General features: G+C 32.6%; 1 non-coding gene across 1 annotated transcript; it reads right to left on the bottom strand.

The window, feature by feature from the left end:
* Positions 1-751: 751 nt before the first annotated feature.
* Positions 752-824, bottom strand: Trnav-aac. The gene has a single exon. It is a non-coding gene; the product is annotated as a tRNA-Val (tRNA).
* Between the last annotated feature and the right edge of the window lie 16,126 nt (positions 825-16,950).

Here is a 16,950-nt window from a genome sequence, read left to right as displayed (position 1 = left end):
AAATGTTTATCTTGAATTTTCGTTGAGAGTGACGCTCAGTGACTACGTAAGGATTTTCATTATAATATGCTTGTTTCTAAAACTGAAAACTTTTCGACCAGTAAAGATGGCTTCATCGGTAAACAGCACAGTATTTAAAAATTTGCGGTCAGGGTTTTGTCGAGTGCGCATAAAATGCGCAAACTGTAATCTACTTGGAGGGAGTAATAATATGTTTTAACTCCTTCCAATATACCACTGAAGCCTTGTCTCAACACTAAGGTTTATCGGGTAAGTGGTGTCATTTAAATTTATGTAGGTATTTTATCCTTCGTGCTCTTTGGTAATAGTACTATGTTGCAACATATTTTCTGTAAACATATTAATATTTTCATTCGTAATCTGACTACGGTCCTGTTCAATTCCGCGCCGCTCTAAGCCTAATTATAAATACGTCTAAGTCAATGCTTCTACAAGATATTACGTTATCGCCATATCGCAATAATGCGAAAGTTCCTTGTACTGCGCCTGTTTATTTGGTTTCAAAAGATGGAGCTCTACATTTTGGACTAACCTAGAAATGAACTTTTAAATCTTTTGATATTTCTTAATTTTCTGTGTATTAATTGGTGTCAATCAGATTATGCTGCGAGTAATTTTTTATTAATCTTTTTTGAAAAAGATATATGGATTTTACGCATCAACTTTGGTTTATTCTATATAACATTATTAACAAAAAGGAAAAAAAACGTTATTGGCCTTATTACAAAATTGTTTCCGCCCGGGATCGAACCGGGGACCTTCCGCGTGTTAGGCGGATGTGATAACCACTACACCACGGAAACGTGAAAGAAGTCATTCTTTTTTATATACTTCGCTGTACTGAACGTAAAAATTCTTCTCTTCAAACGTATACTATTAATATTTGTCCATACATTTATGCAATAAACGTTTTCCTAAGAGAAACTGCATATACGAATTTGTCCATTATTCACTATATTATTTTATTTAATTGTCAACATTTTGTTTTTTTTTTTACTGAATACAATACCTACCTTGTTATTTCTAATTATTCCTATTAATAACTTTAATTATTCTGCTAGTCAAACGTATGGAAGCGGATGAAAACGTACACACTGTATTTTCATAACTTAATTTGCATAGGACATAGCGTATTATATAGTCTTACTGTTAAAAATGTCGCCGATATAGTCGGTGAAAACTGGATGGGATTGGAAATATTCAACTTCTTTCAAAACTATTCAATCTTTGCAACCGAGAGCGATTTCACCCTAGTTTAGGGGATATTTTAGCGTTTTACTAAAAATTTACCTGGTAAATCGGTTTTTGGGCGGCGGATTCAGTATAAAAAATACAGGAAATCTGTATACAGGGTGTCCCACACTGGATAGTATGGGCGTACTGTGAGGATACAAAAAAATTAAATAAAATTTGGAACACGTGGTGTCAAATGGGATGAGGTAAGCTCCATTTTCTCAATCGAAAGTATTATCTTTGGGATTTGATTGAAGCGGCTAATGACGTCACCAATTATATTTTTTCCAGAAATATACCCAAAAATTTTTCCTTTTAAAAAGCTCTCTTTTTTCTAATAAACTTTTATTAGAGAAACTTTTCTTTATTACTTCCCGTTTAAAAGTTATAAGCAATATCGTCCTAAAGAGTCTCAAAAGAAATACCACCTAAAAATCACATTAACGGTAGAAGGATCAAGTAGTCGTTGGACAATATTTGAATTTTCATCGTTTAAAGTGTATAAATATCACAAAATACTTGTCATTACACAAATCGAACGTCAAACGTATAACTTTTGTGCTTACAAAATGTTTTGTCATATATTGCTAATTTAGTCCAAAAAATTCAAAAAGAGCCGTAGAGATATATCGAGAAAGATATCCAGAGCGCCTCATTGCTGATGATAGAAACCTTTACAAGATTGGAGGCGACTTTATGACGAAATGAAGATGCATTTTCTGTTCGGAAAAATCAAATAATTGACCGAAGGGTAAGAAACAATGTTAATACAGCTAGACTGTTACAGTATCTCGAACAAAATCTTGTCTATAAGTCGAGCCTGCAGATGGTTTAAATCAGGAATAGGCAGTTCAAAAATAGTGTTTTTAAGGTAAGGCCACAAAAAGAAATCACACGGCGTAATATCACATGACCTCGGTGGAAATTCATGTTCAGCATTGAGACTTATTAGTCGATTTTGGAAAACTTCCCTCAACATATTCATCGTCTCGCCTGCCGTATGTGCCCTTGCGCCATCTTGTTGAAAGTAAAAGTTTGTAATTTCGTTTTCTTCCAGCTGGTTAACAAAAGGAGCGATAATTTCTTCTCTATACCTTTGCGCAGTAAGAGTACCATTAAAAAAAATAGGTCCATAAATCCTCCTTCGATTGAGAGCACACCAAACTCCAATTTTTTGNCTTTTTTGTAAATTGGTACGACTTTTGAGATCTTCAAACAATTGGGAAACATATCACTTTCAATACAAATATTAATCAAATGTGTCAACGGTAACAATATTGAATTCATTAAAGATTTTAACATAATTGTATTAAATTCATAAACATCCACACTTTTTTTATTCTTAAGTCCAATGATAATATTAGCAACTTCCCATGGTGAAACAACCGTAAATGTGAAATTATTTAAGGGAGCCTTACGTTGCAGATAATTACCAAAATGCGGAACATTAGTTGATAATTTACTCAACAGTTCATCAGCTACATTAACAAAGAAGCCATTAAATTCCTCCGAGGTGATGACAGAAGTATTTTGAGGTTTGGTTACTTTAAAAGAGTTAATTACATCCCACATTGCTTTTTGCGAATTATTATGACTACTTATAAAATCATCATTAGACTGTTTTTTGGCTTTGAAAATTTCTTTCCTATACAGAGACTTAAATTTTTTGTATAAATCTTTGTTGTTAGAAGTGGGAACATTTTTGTAAGCATCAAAGTAGAAATTAAGTAGTTGGCGCATTTCTCGAAGCTTATCTGTGAACCAAAAGTTTCTAGACTTATGACATATTTTTATTATTTTCGTTTTAAGGGGTAAAAACTTATTAATGAGATTAGATATTATTGTTATGAACATTTCAAAACGTGGATTGATGCTAGAACACTGGTTTTGAATGAAATTCCAATCTGTGTTCTCCAGTGCATTATTTTATTCCCTGATACCATGATTTGATAGCGGACGATGGATCACTGTCCTTGGCTTAGAATAAAAATCTAACTTTGCCTGTAGTAATATACCAAGATGATCAGAAAGTCTAGTGTTTAATGCGANCTGTGGACTATTAATTCTTAGCTCAAATGTAGAAATGTTGATCAGAACCTTTTTCGGCACGTTCTGGGACGGACGAAAGTCGGTTTGTCAGTAATGGCCAGGATTGTGCAGATGAACGACACTCTGTCGAATGTAGGATTTTGTAGCCAACTCGTTTTAATATCCACTGTCAAACATAGGATCCTTGGATTTTAAAGCAATAGTCCAGAGTTAAATAAGATAATAGAGTAAAATATAAAACAATAATGTAGAAAGTTGAGGGGTACGCCACTGTTTTGTGTGAATACCCCAGCGCAGAACAGATAAGCGAAAATGAAATATAAACTCTTAGGTATTTTTCAGGCTAATAAGGGGCTGAGTAACGCACAATCATATTTTATATATTTAATATGTAACTCAGTTAATAGATAGCATTTTTCATGATATATCTCACTCTAAGCCGGAGGTAATGGAGAACCTAAAGAACGTCGTTTGTCATCCAAATTACATCGTTAGCGGGGATATTTATTGCAGCCTAAGATTCTTGATGACATTCCTTGACAGCGTTTCTTTTGGTTATAAAGAAGACCAGAAAGGGCGCTCGAGCGCGCGATATGTATTTTTAGTTTAGTTTATTCTGGTAAATTTAACGTCAGAGGAAAGAAAGCGTTGGACGTCTTTTGTGTTCCCGCATTGGAGGTTTACGAACAATACAAAAGGAACTGAACTTACATCCTTAAATTCCATCAAAATAGCGTTGCATCACAAATAGTCCCCCTATTTTCCTGTCACGACTAACTTGGCTTCTGTGGAAATACTAGGAAGAAATTCAGAATAAAGGTTAAACCATTTCTGAGGGGCTGTCACGTTTTTGAGTTGGATTCGTCTATGTTCCAAGAGACATATCATTTCCTTCTTCAGAAGTAATTCTTAAATTGGATATCAACTCCTTTGACTGGTGTTTATATTCGTTGTGTGTTCTAGTCAAAATGTTTCTGGATTTATATTCCTCCCAACTTGGACTAGTTGGGTCATATACAGGTTTTTACAAATTCGCTTCTCACTACAGGGGTCGCGGAAACGGTAATAGATACAAATTAGCTTGAATGGAGGCAAAGTTGCGTAATCTAGGGACCAACATTATGCCTCTAAAAAATTAAGGCTAACATGATTAGATTTCGAAATATTTGGAAAAAAAACGAAATTTTGGAAATCTGTTTTTGTTTTATTTCAGCCTTATTTGAGGTGACATTGAAAAAAGTAGAACACTTTCCCATGCCCACTTCTCTCGAATAGCATAATCAATTTTTATATGTAACGTTTCGTCTCTCCAGGACCATCATCAACTTCATTTTTTCAAATACGACACTAGAAATTTTATTACATTTTTTGCAACCTTTCAAGACCCCCAATACTGTACTGCTTCAGCCGAACCAGATTCAGACGTTTTGTCTCGAAAAAATCATCTTCAATGTATTCGTTCCAAAATCTACTGTTTTTATTTAAATTTCTTCCCGTCATCTTGAGCTTTGCAAAATTGACCTCGGATCCGTAGTCAGCGACCCCGAATACCCCCGTAAACCAAATTTGATGCGATTCTGTTATTTTTTGAAAATTTGGTCGGACATCTTGGATCCGCCATCTTGAATTTTGCAAAATTGACCTCGGACCCGTGATCAGCGACCCAGAAACCCCCGTATACCTAATTTAGCGCGAATCTGTTATTGTTTGAAAATTCGTGATATCTGACATTAATTGACCCGTTTTTTGAGGTTAGAAAAAGAACCATTAATTCTGACCGCAGATTTACGTTGGGCGGGCTCTTAACTGTATAAATGAACATTTGAATATAGAAAAAAAATTTTTGAACTTTTCCTAGCACTATTTCATGAATTTTTTCTATTTTTTACCTGTTTTTTGAGGTTAGGAAATTCCTGTGATGTAATAGCTCAATTCTTTTCTTTTTTTGTGTGGCTGTATAATAATAATTATTATTTACACCATAAAGGAGGTATGTATTCCGAGACTGGTAAATTACACTTAACTGCTGCGTGGTGTATAACATTTTTTCTGCTCCACAGTTCTCTACGGTTCATGAAATAAAGATTAGGTTTTATTATTTGATATATTTTAATCAATTCATTTTGACATTATTCGAAATCTTGCAAAGTCGTCTTGGTTGTTTGGATTTTGTCGTTTCTAAGTTGTTTATAAACAAAGGTACATAAAAGTTGCAATTTTGCTGGTTTTGAATTATTTCTAAATGAGCGATTTTCAAATAAAAAATGCAGCAAATGCTGCATGCGAATTTTTATTGCCCGAGAAGTCGAAAGTGCGCTACGGACGAACATATAGATATTTCAAAGAATGGTGCCAAAACAAAAATACTGGTGTTTCTGCATTATTGAAAAGTAAGACTAACGGCTATACAGGGCGTCAGTTTTTTCTAAACAAACTTTAACAGGAGATAGAACACATGTTTTTAAAAAGAAAAGTTCCTATAAACATATGTCGTAGAAGGCTTCGCTTCCCAGAGAATATAATTTTTTTTCTCGAATTTTCATTATAACTTATAAACTAATGCTAAGATTTTCTTCATGTTTAGGGGATAATGTCTATTAATTAAGGAGCATAAAACAAGCGACGAGAATGTTTAAAAACTTGCACAGTGGCGGAGTGGAGTGGGGTGCTCAACCCCTTTTAAACAGAACTTCTAGGCTAATGACTATTTAAAAAAAAACTTATTTTCATTATCTACATACAGTTTAACAAAAATAATGTCCCCCTTCATCTGTTTCGAAATTCCTATGCGTTTCTGTGTTATTTTGATTTTTAGTGTTTGATGTGGTACTAAATTAAGTAATTTATTTATTATCAGTAATTATCGGTTAAATATTTAATTCTTCCAACGAAACCTACCTAAATATGGTTTGTTAAGGATTCTAAAAAGCCGAAATCTCTTATACTTTATCTCTTTCCAATGTAGTCAAATTAAATATTTGTTATATCAAGCCATACTCAAATTCAAGACTTTTATAAGTTGAAATATGCTACATTACATAATACATTATTACTTTGGACGTCAATTTTCAAAAATTTCGATGACATTATTGTAGTTACAATTCCAGATTCTAAAAATGGTATGTTACGTATGTTTACAATTACTTCTCGTCTGGGTTCTGATTCTCACCTTGAAATTCTCAAGAAATATATCAAGATTAGATTGGAAATCAAAACTGAAATTTCACGCTTTTTTATGCGCTATCAAGTAGGTAGATGTTACAACCAACCAGTGGGCAAGAATACCCTTTCTATGATTCCTAATAAGATTGCACAGTTTTTGAAACTAGAACATCCTGAAACATATACAGGCTATTCATTTCGAAGAACATCGGCAACGTTACTGGGTAATACAGGAGTTGATGTATTAGCAATTAATAGACATTGTGGGTGGAAATCAGCCACAATTGCAGAAATTTATGTTGCCGACAGTTTAAGTAACAAAAATGAAATAATCAACAGGATTCTTTACAATGACATTTCAACTCAAGGTTGTAGTTGTGCGTCGCATTATGCTGTTTTAATGAATCAGTCAGTTAATATTGAGCCTCCGGTGACAAAAATGGAGCGGTCAAATCAATTTGAGAGAAATGTGACAATTAGTAGGGGAATAATTATCCAGATTTTATAAATGTTACTAAATGTAATAACTGTAGAATTAAAATAAATATTCATTCATAATATTTACTAAAATGTAATGTTCATCAAATATTTCTATTTATTTGTTCGTAAAATATGCATTTATAGCTCGAAATCGCTTCTTTTCCTTAGGGAGGTAAGTTACCTCATTTACCTCCCGTTGTCCATAGCAACAACTTCCGCTTCTAAGGTAAAATCCACTTACCTCCTTAAAAACAATGTGTTAATAGTCTATTTTCTACAGTGGAAGCAGATAAAATAATGTGTATAATCTTTGCCAGTTGTGTCTCGATCAGAATTGTGGAATCACATTACAGATTACATTTATTAGAAACAATCAAAACATTATTGACTAGAGTAGACTTTAATTTTCGACGGAGAATAAGTTTATGTCTGAGAGACAATGGTGATAATTTTGAACGATTTCTATAATTTATCAGTGCTAAGTGTATGTTATTTCTGTTGTTTAAGTTGTTTGTTTTTTCTATTAAATTATTCTTATTCCAACTCTTTTAAAATTAGATTCTCCATAAAATAAAGTAATTATTTTTAAAATCCGCCAACGGATTAAAAAATTGTCACATTGCATCATCCCTTATAAACCCTTTAAAATGCTTCAATTGAACTCTACTTATTGTCGATTAATGCTCTTGTTACACTCACACCGTGTACCAAATTTGTTTTTTCTATGTTCAAGTATAACTAAGATATTGATTTTTCTCGAAATTTGAAACCACACATTCAAGGCCTATACTCTCAGGGGTGCAGCTAGTATAAAGGTAAGTTGCGTTAAATTACCATATTTTGGGTTCCCCTACATGTCCATGCTCTGTGTCTGTTCTTATGAGAAACACCCTGTATTTAATTTAAATTTTCGCAAAGATGCTCATTCTGCCATATTCTGCAGCTGTGAAATTACAACACAATTTATCTCACAATACGTGCCGCTGTATTTGATTACTAATTTCATTCGATCGTCATTTTGAAAATTAGAAGCTAGGTTGAAATTAATTTTGTAAGAAACTGGACAATAATTTAATGATTTTTAGATAAATATGGAAAATTTTCCTATAAGGCAAAATAAAAAGAAAGTGTTAGTGTTTTGAATAAAAACAGTATTAATAAATAAAAAATGAAATGCCGCACTTGCCAAGATTCGTATCTGCAATATGGTTAATTTCAAATAAAGCTTCATCGCCCCAACCTGTGTGGTGTGTTCGTATGTGTGCGTGTGTGTACGTGTGGGGGCGTGCGTGAGTGCGTGAGTGCATGCGTGCACACGTGCGTGTGTGATTTTTAATCAAACACTACCAAGTAATTATATGAAACCCTGAATAAAGAATTTAAAGCAAAACCTATTGTGGTCTTCCAACGAAAGTCTGTCAGTTTGGATAAGTCACAGAATGCACTCCAAATATTCACTAAATCTTTTATGACTGCACTTAAACTGTCCACGAAGTTGCGCTGTAAATTGTCAAAGAAAAGAAAGCTTATGCTTCTAGAGAAAAACTTATAATCGCAGCGTCAATCATTACAGCTGGATGAAATAAAACTGACCAACGTTTGACTTGCCAGCACAGACACTGTAAACAAGGTCCAAATGATAATATATGTGAGAGATTTCTCTCAAATTACTGCACTTACATCTGAACTTTGGGATGCAGAGATCTATCTTCACGGCAAAACGACTGGTGCAGAACTATTTAATTTGTTGTAATCAGTTGTGGATGAATGTGATTTAAATTGGATGTGATGTAAGAATATTGNCAGGCTATTCATTCCGAAGAACATCGGCAACGTTACTGGCTAATACAGGAGTTGATGTATTAGCAATTAACAGACATTGTGGGTGGAAATCAGCCACAATTGCAGAAATTTATGTTGCCGACAGTTTAAGTAACAAAAATGAAATAATCAACAGGATTCTTTACAATGACATTTCAACTCAAGGTTGTAGTTGTGCGTCGCATTATGCTGTTTTAATGAATCAGTCAGGTAATATTGAGCCTCCGGTGACGAAAATGGAGCGGTCAAATCAATTTGAGAGAAATGTGACAATTAGTAAACGCGAGGGGAATAATTATCCAGATTTTATAAATGTTACTAAATGTAGTATAATATATATTCATTCATAATAATCAATGAAATGTAATGTTCATCAAATATTTCTATTTATTTGTTCATAAAATATGCATTTATAGCTCGAAATCGCCTCTTTTCCTTAGGGAGGTAAGTTACCTCATTTACCTCCCGTTGACCATAGCAACAACTTCCACTTCTAAGGTAAAATCCACTTACCTCCTTAAAAACAATGTATTAATAGTCTATTTACTAGAGTGGGAGCAGATAAAATAATTTGTGTAATCTTTGCCAGTTGCGTTTCGAGCAGAATTGTGGAATCACATTACAGATAAATGCGCATTCATTAGAAACAATCAAAACATTATTGAGTAGAGTAGACTTCAATTTTCGACGAAGAATAAGTTTATGTCTGAGAGACAATTTTGATAATTTTGAACGATTTCTATAATTTATCAGTGCTAAATGTATGTTATTTCTGTTGTTTAAGTTGTTTGTTTTTTCTATTAAATTATTCTTATGCCAACTTTTTTAAAATTAGTTCTCCATAAAATAAAGTAATTATTTTTAAAATCCGCCAACGGATTAAAAAATTGTCACATTGCATCATCCCTTATAAACCCTTTAAAATGCTTCAATTGAACTCTACTTATTGTCGATTAATGCTCTTGTTACACTCACACCGTGTACCAAATTTGTTTTTTCTATGTTCAAGTATAACTAAGATATTGATTTTTCTCGAAATTTGAAACCACACATTCAAGGCCTATACTCTCAGGGGTGCAGCTAGTATAAAGGTAAGTTGCGTTAAATTACCATATTTTGGGTTCCCCTACATGTCCATGCTCTGTGTCTGTTCTTATGAGAAACACCCTGTATTTAATTTAAATTTTCGCAAAGATGCTCATTCTGCCATATTCTGCAGCTGTGAAATTACAACACAATTTATCTCACAATACGTGCCGCTGTATTTGATTACTAATTTCATTCGATCGTCATTTTGAAAATTAGAAGCTAGGTTGAAATTAATTTTGTAAGAAACTGGACAATAATTTAATGATTTTTAGATAAATATGGAAAATTTTCCTATAAGGCAAAATAAAAAGAAAGTGTTAGTGTTTTGAATAAAAACAGTATTAATAAATAAAAAATGAAATGCCGCACTTGCCAAGATTCGTATCTGCAATATGGTTAATTTCAAATAAAGCTTCATCGCCCCAACCTGTGTGGTGTGTTCGTATGTGTGCGTGTGTGTACGTGTGGGGGCGTGCGTGAGTGCGTGAGTGCATGCGTGCACACGTGCGTGTGTGATTTTTAATCAAACACTACCAAGTAATTATATGAAACCCTGAATAAAGAATTTAAAGCAAAACCTATTGTGGTCTTCCAACGAAAGTCTGTCAGTTTGGATAAGTCACAGAATGCACTCCAAATATTCACTAAATCTTTTATGACTGCACTTAAACTGTCCACGAAGTTGCGCTGTAAATTGTCAAAGAAAAGAAAGCTTATGCTTCTAGAGAAAAACTTATAATCGCAGCGTCAATCATTACAGCTGGATGAAATAAAACTGACCAACGTTTGACTTGCCAGCACAGACACTGTAAACAAGGTCCAAATGATAATATATGTGAGAGATTTCTCTCAAATTACTGCACTTACATCTGAACTTTGGGATGCAGAAATCTATCTTCACGGCAAAACGACTGGTGCAGAACTATTTAATTTGTTGTAATCAGTTGTGGATGAATGTGATTTAAATTGGATGTGATGTAAGAATATTGGATGGATAAAAAGATGGAACCAGAACTCTGCAACACGAATAATTATGACATGAAAATGGCGTTTTTAAGCATTTTGATCTATTTTCTCTTTTTGAATGAAATTGGACCAGTTTGTCTGACTCTATGATGATAAATTGGAATTAAACGAGTGAAAAATCACACGTCTAGGGAGCTGGTAGAATAATTTGACTTTTTATAACTTTCGTCGATCGTAAATGACGTTTTTTGTGAATTTTGACCTGTTTTTTGAATTTTCCCGAAAACTCAGACCCGCTGGGCAAAATCTGAAGGCAGATTCGGATTCAGCGGAAAAAAATACATAGAAATACATGGGTCTGAATACCAGATCCGATACTTTTTTTTGTGGGGCTGTGTTATCAAAGTTAAAAGAAGTTTACCGTTTTTTGGAAGAATTAATTGTTTCGAAAGTTCAGATAGTGTCGATGTTCAAAATATTATAATTTAACCAAACTTACCTGTATACAGTGGGGCCCTAAATTTCGAAAAAAATAATATCTCTGCAACACTTTACCGCAGAAGAATCAAATTTGGCACATGATTTAGGTTTATTACTGGTCTTCTTTGACTATGGGGATGACTCACTCCTAAAATTGTACTGAACTTTTTTTTTCATTGACCGAATTGAAAAATAATAATATTAATTCACAGCAGAATTTAATTTTAAAAATTTTTTTACTCTTGTTAAATTTTAAAAAACTTTATGGTTTTCAAGAAAAACCGTATTAACTGAAACAAGATTTTAACAGTGTTTTTAGAAAATAACCGAAAAGTCGGTTGTACGCAATGAATTTATCTTTCAGACTTGTCAGTTAGTAATAAAATTATTTTATTTCAACAATTGCCTCTGATTGTTGTTGAAAAAATACCTAGGTACTTGTTTTCTTTTGTAGAATTAGGAGAGAAGTGAAGTAAAATTTATTTGGCTAATTGTCAAATTTGAAAGATATAGCCTACTACTGACTTTTTGATTATTTTCTAATNACCTACGAAGGCTGTCCAGGCCTACACGAGATGAGGCAGGATAAAGAGGGATAATCCCCCTTGATCCCAAATCATTGAGGCCAATTTCTAGCCATGGAATAATGGCGCGGCGCGGTCATGGCTAAGGAACACAAACGCAAACATTAAATGTACGAACTGCATACTTCATGAAGAAGCTTTATCATCAAATGAGCCCTAAACTACAAGAAATTCTTGAGGTGCACATAAAAATTATAAAATTCAAAGCTATATGTCATGGAATAGGAGCAGACCATACTGGACTGGAAAAATACTGAAACGATTATCAAAGTTAAAAGAAGTTTACCGTTTTTTGGAAGAATTAATTCTTTTGAAAGTTCAGATAGTATCTGTAAATAACTACAACAGGGTGTCCCGCATAAGAACCGATACAGGGCAGGTGTATGTAGCGTTGTCCAAAATATTGCAATTTAACCAAACTTATTTATATACAAAGTTGCACTGCTGAGGCGTTATTAGCCCCTAAAGTGGGGCCCTAAATTTCGAAAAAAATAAATATCATTGCAACACTTTACCGTAGAAGAACCAAATTTGGCACATGATTTAGGTTTATTACTGGCCTTCTTCGACTATCATTTGAAGTTAATTGAAGCACTACAAGGTGTTCATTGGGGATGACTCACCCCTAAAATTGTACCGAACTTTTTTTTTCATTGACCAAATTGAAAAATAATAATATTAATTCACAGCAGAATTTAATTTTAAAAGTTTTTTTACTCTTGTTAAATTTTAAAAAACTTTATGGTTTTCAAGGAAAACCGTATTAACTGAAACAAGATTTTAACAGTGTTTTTAGAAAATAACCGAAAAGTCAGTAGTAGGCAATGAATTTATCTTTCAAACTTGTCAGTTAGTAATAAAATTATTTTATTTCAACAATTGCTTCTGATTGTTGTTGAGAAAATACCTAGGAACTAGTTTTCTTTTTGTAGAATTAGGAGAGAAGTGAAGTAAAATTTATTTGGCTAATTGTCAAATTTGAAAGATATAGCCTACTACTGACTTTTTGATTATTTTCTAATAAACACTGTTAAAATCTTGTATACCTGAATATAAAAAATGTTTTGAAGGGGTACGAAAAAAAGTTGGATCTTACCAGTAATACAGAGTATATCGGTATATAAAATAGAGAATAAATAGAATGCGAGAGCTAATAATAAAATACATGTTTTTTAAAGTGATACAGCCATATTTACTATGTTTTAATTGTGTTTTTCATATAACACCAAACTGAAAATTTTCATTTCCACAAAATGTGTACGTGAACAATGCAAATATATATCATTTTAGGTCAATTCAGATATATTATTACCAATACAAATATCCTTTTTCACCCACTCTTCTGTAAATATTCATATTTGAATCAGTTAATAATTCATAATTTAACCATAATAGTCAATAAATAATAGATATATGTTCCAGTATATCATTTTTATAATTAAAGCTAGTTATTACTTTTGCATGATTTTAAATAAAATGAAAAATATTAACGATCAATTCCCCGTTAAAGTTTAGCCAAACACTTTGGTTACACTTTATACAAGATTATTAGAATCGTAATGATGATATTTGAATAACATACAGTGCTTTCGAAAAGTAACGAATAAATTCATTATTCTTTAAATTGAGAAGTTTTCGAAAAAATTCCCTAGCACGTCGATTTTGTTTTTAAAAAAAGGCACTTTTTGACATACGACCCATATTTGTGATGTCATCGTTGTTCGAGATATGACGTCATCGACAATTTTTTTAAATAGCAACCCCCAATTTTGACCATGCCATNAAATAAATAGAAGTACGAAAACACGATTGACAGAAATATTTTTGGCAAATAGAATTTTTTTTGTACTTGCTGACACCACAATGATATAAATAAATACTTTTGGAACCCCAGACCCTATCGATAACTCTGGAGACTTTCTTTGTTTACAAGTGTACAATTTACTGTGCCTAAGGATGTACAGTTTCTATCAACGATTTCATATGATACCACCATGTCCATCAGTGAAGGCTTGCGAAAATGTCCGTGGACACATTTTGATAATGAAGTGTAGGACCTATGTTTTTTTAGGGGAGGAAAAAGATTTGAAATATGGATGGTCGATCCTGAGGTTCCAAGAAAGGTTGCACATATATTTGTAAAATGTTTTCTTTCATAACTAACGAAACGCGAAATTTTCAATTTTCTTACAGTTTCAGTGTAAAACTGGAATGTGAATACCAGATTAAAATTTAAAACGGTATTATCATAAAGAAAAACAAATTTTTCGAACAAAGAATACCATGTTTTCCATAATCAAAGAACTGATAATGGTGTTAAATTTAACTAACAATTTTTGCTAGTACAATAAAAGGGAAAAAAGGCGGAAGATGCGCTATCTGTAGCCATAACTATTCACCTATTTTTATGTAGAAGACTATACCAGCGGATCTCAATAAGTTTTAACGATTTTGATTATTTCTAATTTTAAGTGCTGTTTTGCAGTTTTATAGGATTTTGTTATTGAAATTCCTTATTATTAATCCATTCTATTTATCATAAGAAAATCATTTCCAGGTTTGTAAACTCTTTGGAGAAATAAAAGTGTCAATTTACTCTATGAAACTAGGGATCAAATCAGCAATTTTAATATAACAATGTATAAAAGAACTTAAAATGTATAAGAACAATGTAAAAAGTTTCTATTTGGGATGCATCAATTAAATTGAGTAAAAAAAATATAAAAAGTTAATAAAGTAACGTAAGTTAATTAATATTAATTAGTTTAACTGATCATATATGCAAAATACAAAGGCAAAGTTGTGAAAAAATTTCATTAATTTTGATAAAACAAAAATAAAATGATAGTAATAATATTTTCATAAAGTGAAAAGCTTCAAAATACAAATATGGATACAGGCAGTACAAAGAATTTAGGAACGTATTTTTGAAATCAAAATAAGACATTTTTCCCTATAAATGTGGGTCAACAAATGCTTAGTTTTCGATATACAGGGTTGTTAAAGTTTTTAATTTTTTTTTGATTTTTTAGGAATAATTTCCAAACAGATTTAAATGCTGGCATAAAACTTTAGGGGTTTTTTAGGAAATTTAAATAGGGCATAGCTTTTGACGCTGTACATTGACGTTCGTATTAGTGCGTTTGTTCCCCTATCAACTTTAAACAAATAATATATACTTACACACCTTATTTTCCATTCAATAAATTGGGGTATTTTTTTATTTTGTTTTTTTTTTGTAATAATCTCTTTTCTGCCAGTATCGTTCCTAAGAGTCTTAGATTTCAACAAGTTTAACAGAAAATCTCTAAGAATAGTTGTCAAACTAAGCAGTCATAGCCTACTATGTTTTTTCTCTATATTTTTTAAATGTCTAGAAATAATCTTTAATTTTATTTAATCATGTAGTGAAAATTAAAAAAATCTCTTAGAGGTTGTTAATTAATAATTAGTTATTGGCTTTCACAGGGTCTAACGACACAAAGTGTACTATAATTAAATAAACATAGAAATGTAAATAAAAAAATTAAATAAATTTAAAACGAATACATTTTCGAGACAAAACGTCTGCATCTGGCTCGGACTAAGGCAGTGCAATATTGGGAGTCGTGAAGGCTTGCAAAAAATTTAAAATTTAGAGGGTCGTATTTTAAAAAATGAAGGCATAATGTTGGTCCTCTGATTACGCAACTTTGCCCCCATTTAAGTATGTTCGTATCTCTTACCGTTTCCGATATCCCAGTAGTGAGAAGCGAATTTGTAGCAGACTGTATATCTTCAATAGTTTTTAATTGATCAAAAACTGTTACCCGACCAATCCCTGATGGATCGTAGAGCTCTTAGGAATCGTTTTTTTAAATTTTTACTAAATGCAACGATGTCATTATTGCACTGTACCAAAATATTACATGATTTTTTATTTATATACAAGGCGATCTGTAAAATATTAATACATCACCCCTTCTGCTCGTAAATTTGAGACATTTCAGATTAATTCCCTTGGATTTAATATCTTTTGTTACAAAAAGAGTCACAACTGCAGACTGATATCGTCAGGATCTAGAGAGTTAATAGATTAATCGCTTTTCTGACAAAATTCTCAAGTTATCGTACCGAAACGGCGAGCTGTGTGTTTACCGGAACACTGGAACTTTCCCCGGTAGAGCGAATTTCTCATCGGTGTTCCAATTAAGCGTTCAGCGCCGCAACCCACTGCATGACAGCTTTATTTCGCTCGACCCCACAACTTATCTGTTTATGTTTTACATTTTCTTGCCTGCTCTTTTCTCGGGCTTACAAAGTTATCCCTGTAATTCATGGTTGGGAGTAAGATGTTTCCCAACTTATTTACGTGTTTTTTCCCTAAATAATACAGGCACATAAAAAAAACGGTTTGGTCTGCGGTTCAGTATGTGTGTGGATCCTCAAAAATCGAATCTAACAGTTTCTTTTTTAATTGACAAAAACCACCCCCGAAACCCACAAAGTAGCCAAAACTCAGTAGTACAGATTATATAAATTAGCTAAATCAGATGCGCCGAAATCATCAAATATTTTAGTTTTGAAATCTTGGTCGATAGAAATATGTGAAAACGATGAAGCTAGTCAATGTACAGGCTGGTCCATTTTCGATGGGCATTCAGGGTATTTCAGAAACTACTAAAGATATGATAAATCTGACACCACGTTCTCGAGCTCGATTTTCATGGCAAACTCGACTGTCAGATCGGAAATTTGCTATTTTCATTTGTTTCTAAGTTACAGGGCATTTCTCGTTACTGTGTCACTTTTTAACATGTCTGTATCTCAGCTGTTAAATAAATTAGAGTTAAAGTGAAAGCTCAAGACTAATTCTTTGGCGTAGAAATGAATGCCGGTATTAGATTTTTAGTATATCTTAAGATTTCGGAGTTATGACCCAAAGTTATATTTTTTTAAATGGAAATCGTAGCTGACCATGGCCTAAAAAAATAGATATTTTTTTCCGCTTTTCAGCAATATATCACATGCTATACTTATTTTTACAAACACGGGAGATACGGGGTGTTTCATATATAAATTATAT

This window comes from Anoplophora glabripennis, unplaced genomic scaffold (assembly GCF_000390285.2).
Source record: "Anoplophora glabripennis isolate ALB-LARVAE unplaced genomic scaffold, Agla_2.0 scaffold615, whole genome shotgun sequence".
NCBI lineage: Eukaryota > Metazoa > Arthropoda > Insecta > Coleoptera > Cerambycidae > Anoplophora > Anoplophora glabripennis.
This window is presented reverse-complemented; position numbering and strand designations above follow the sequence as displayed.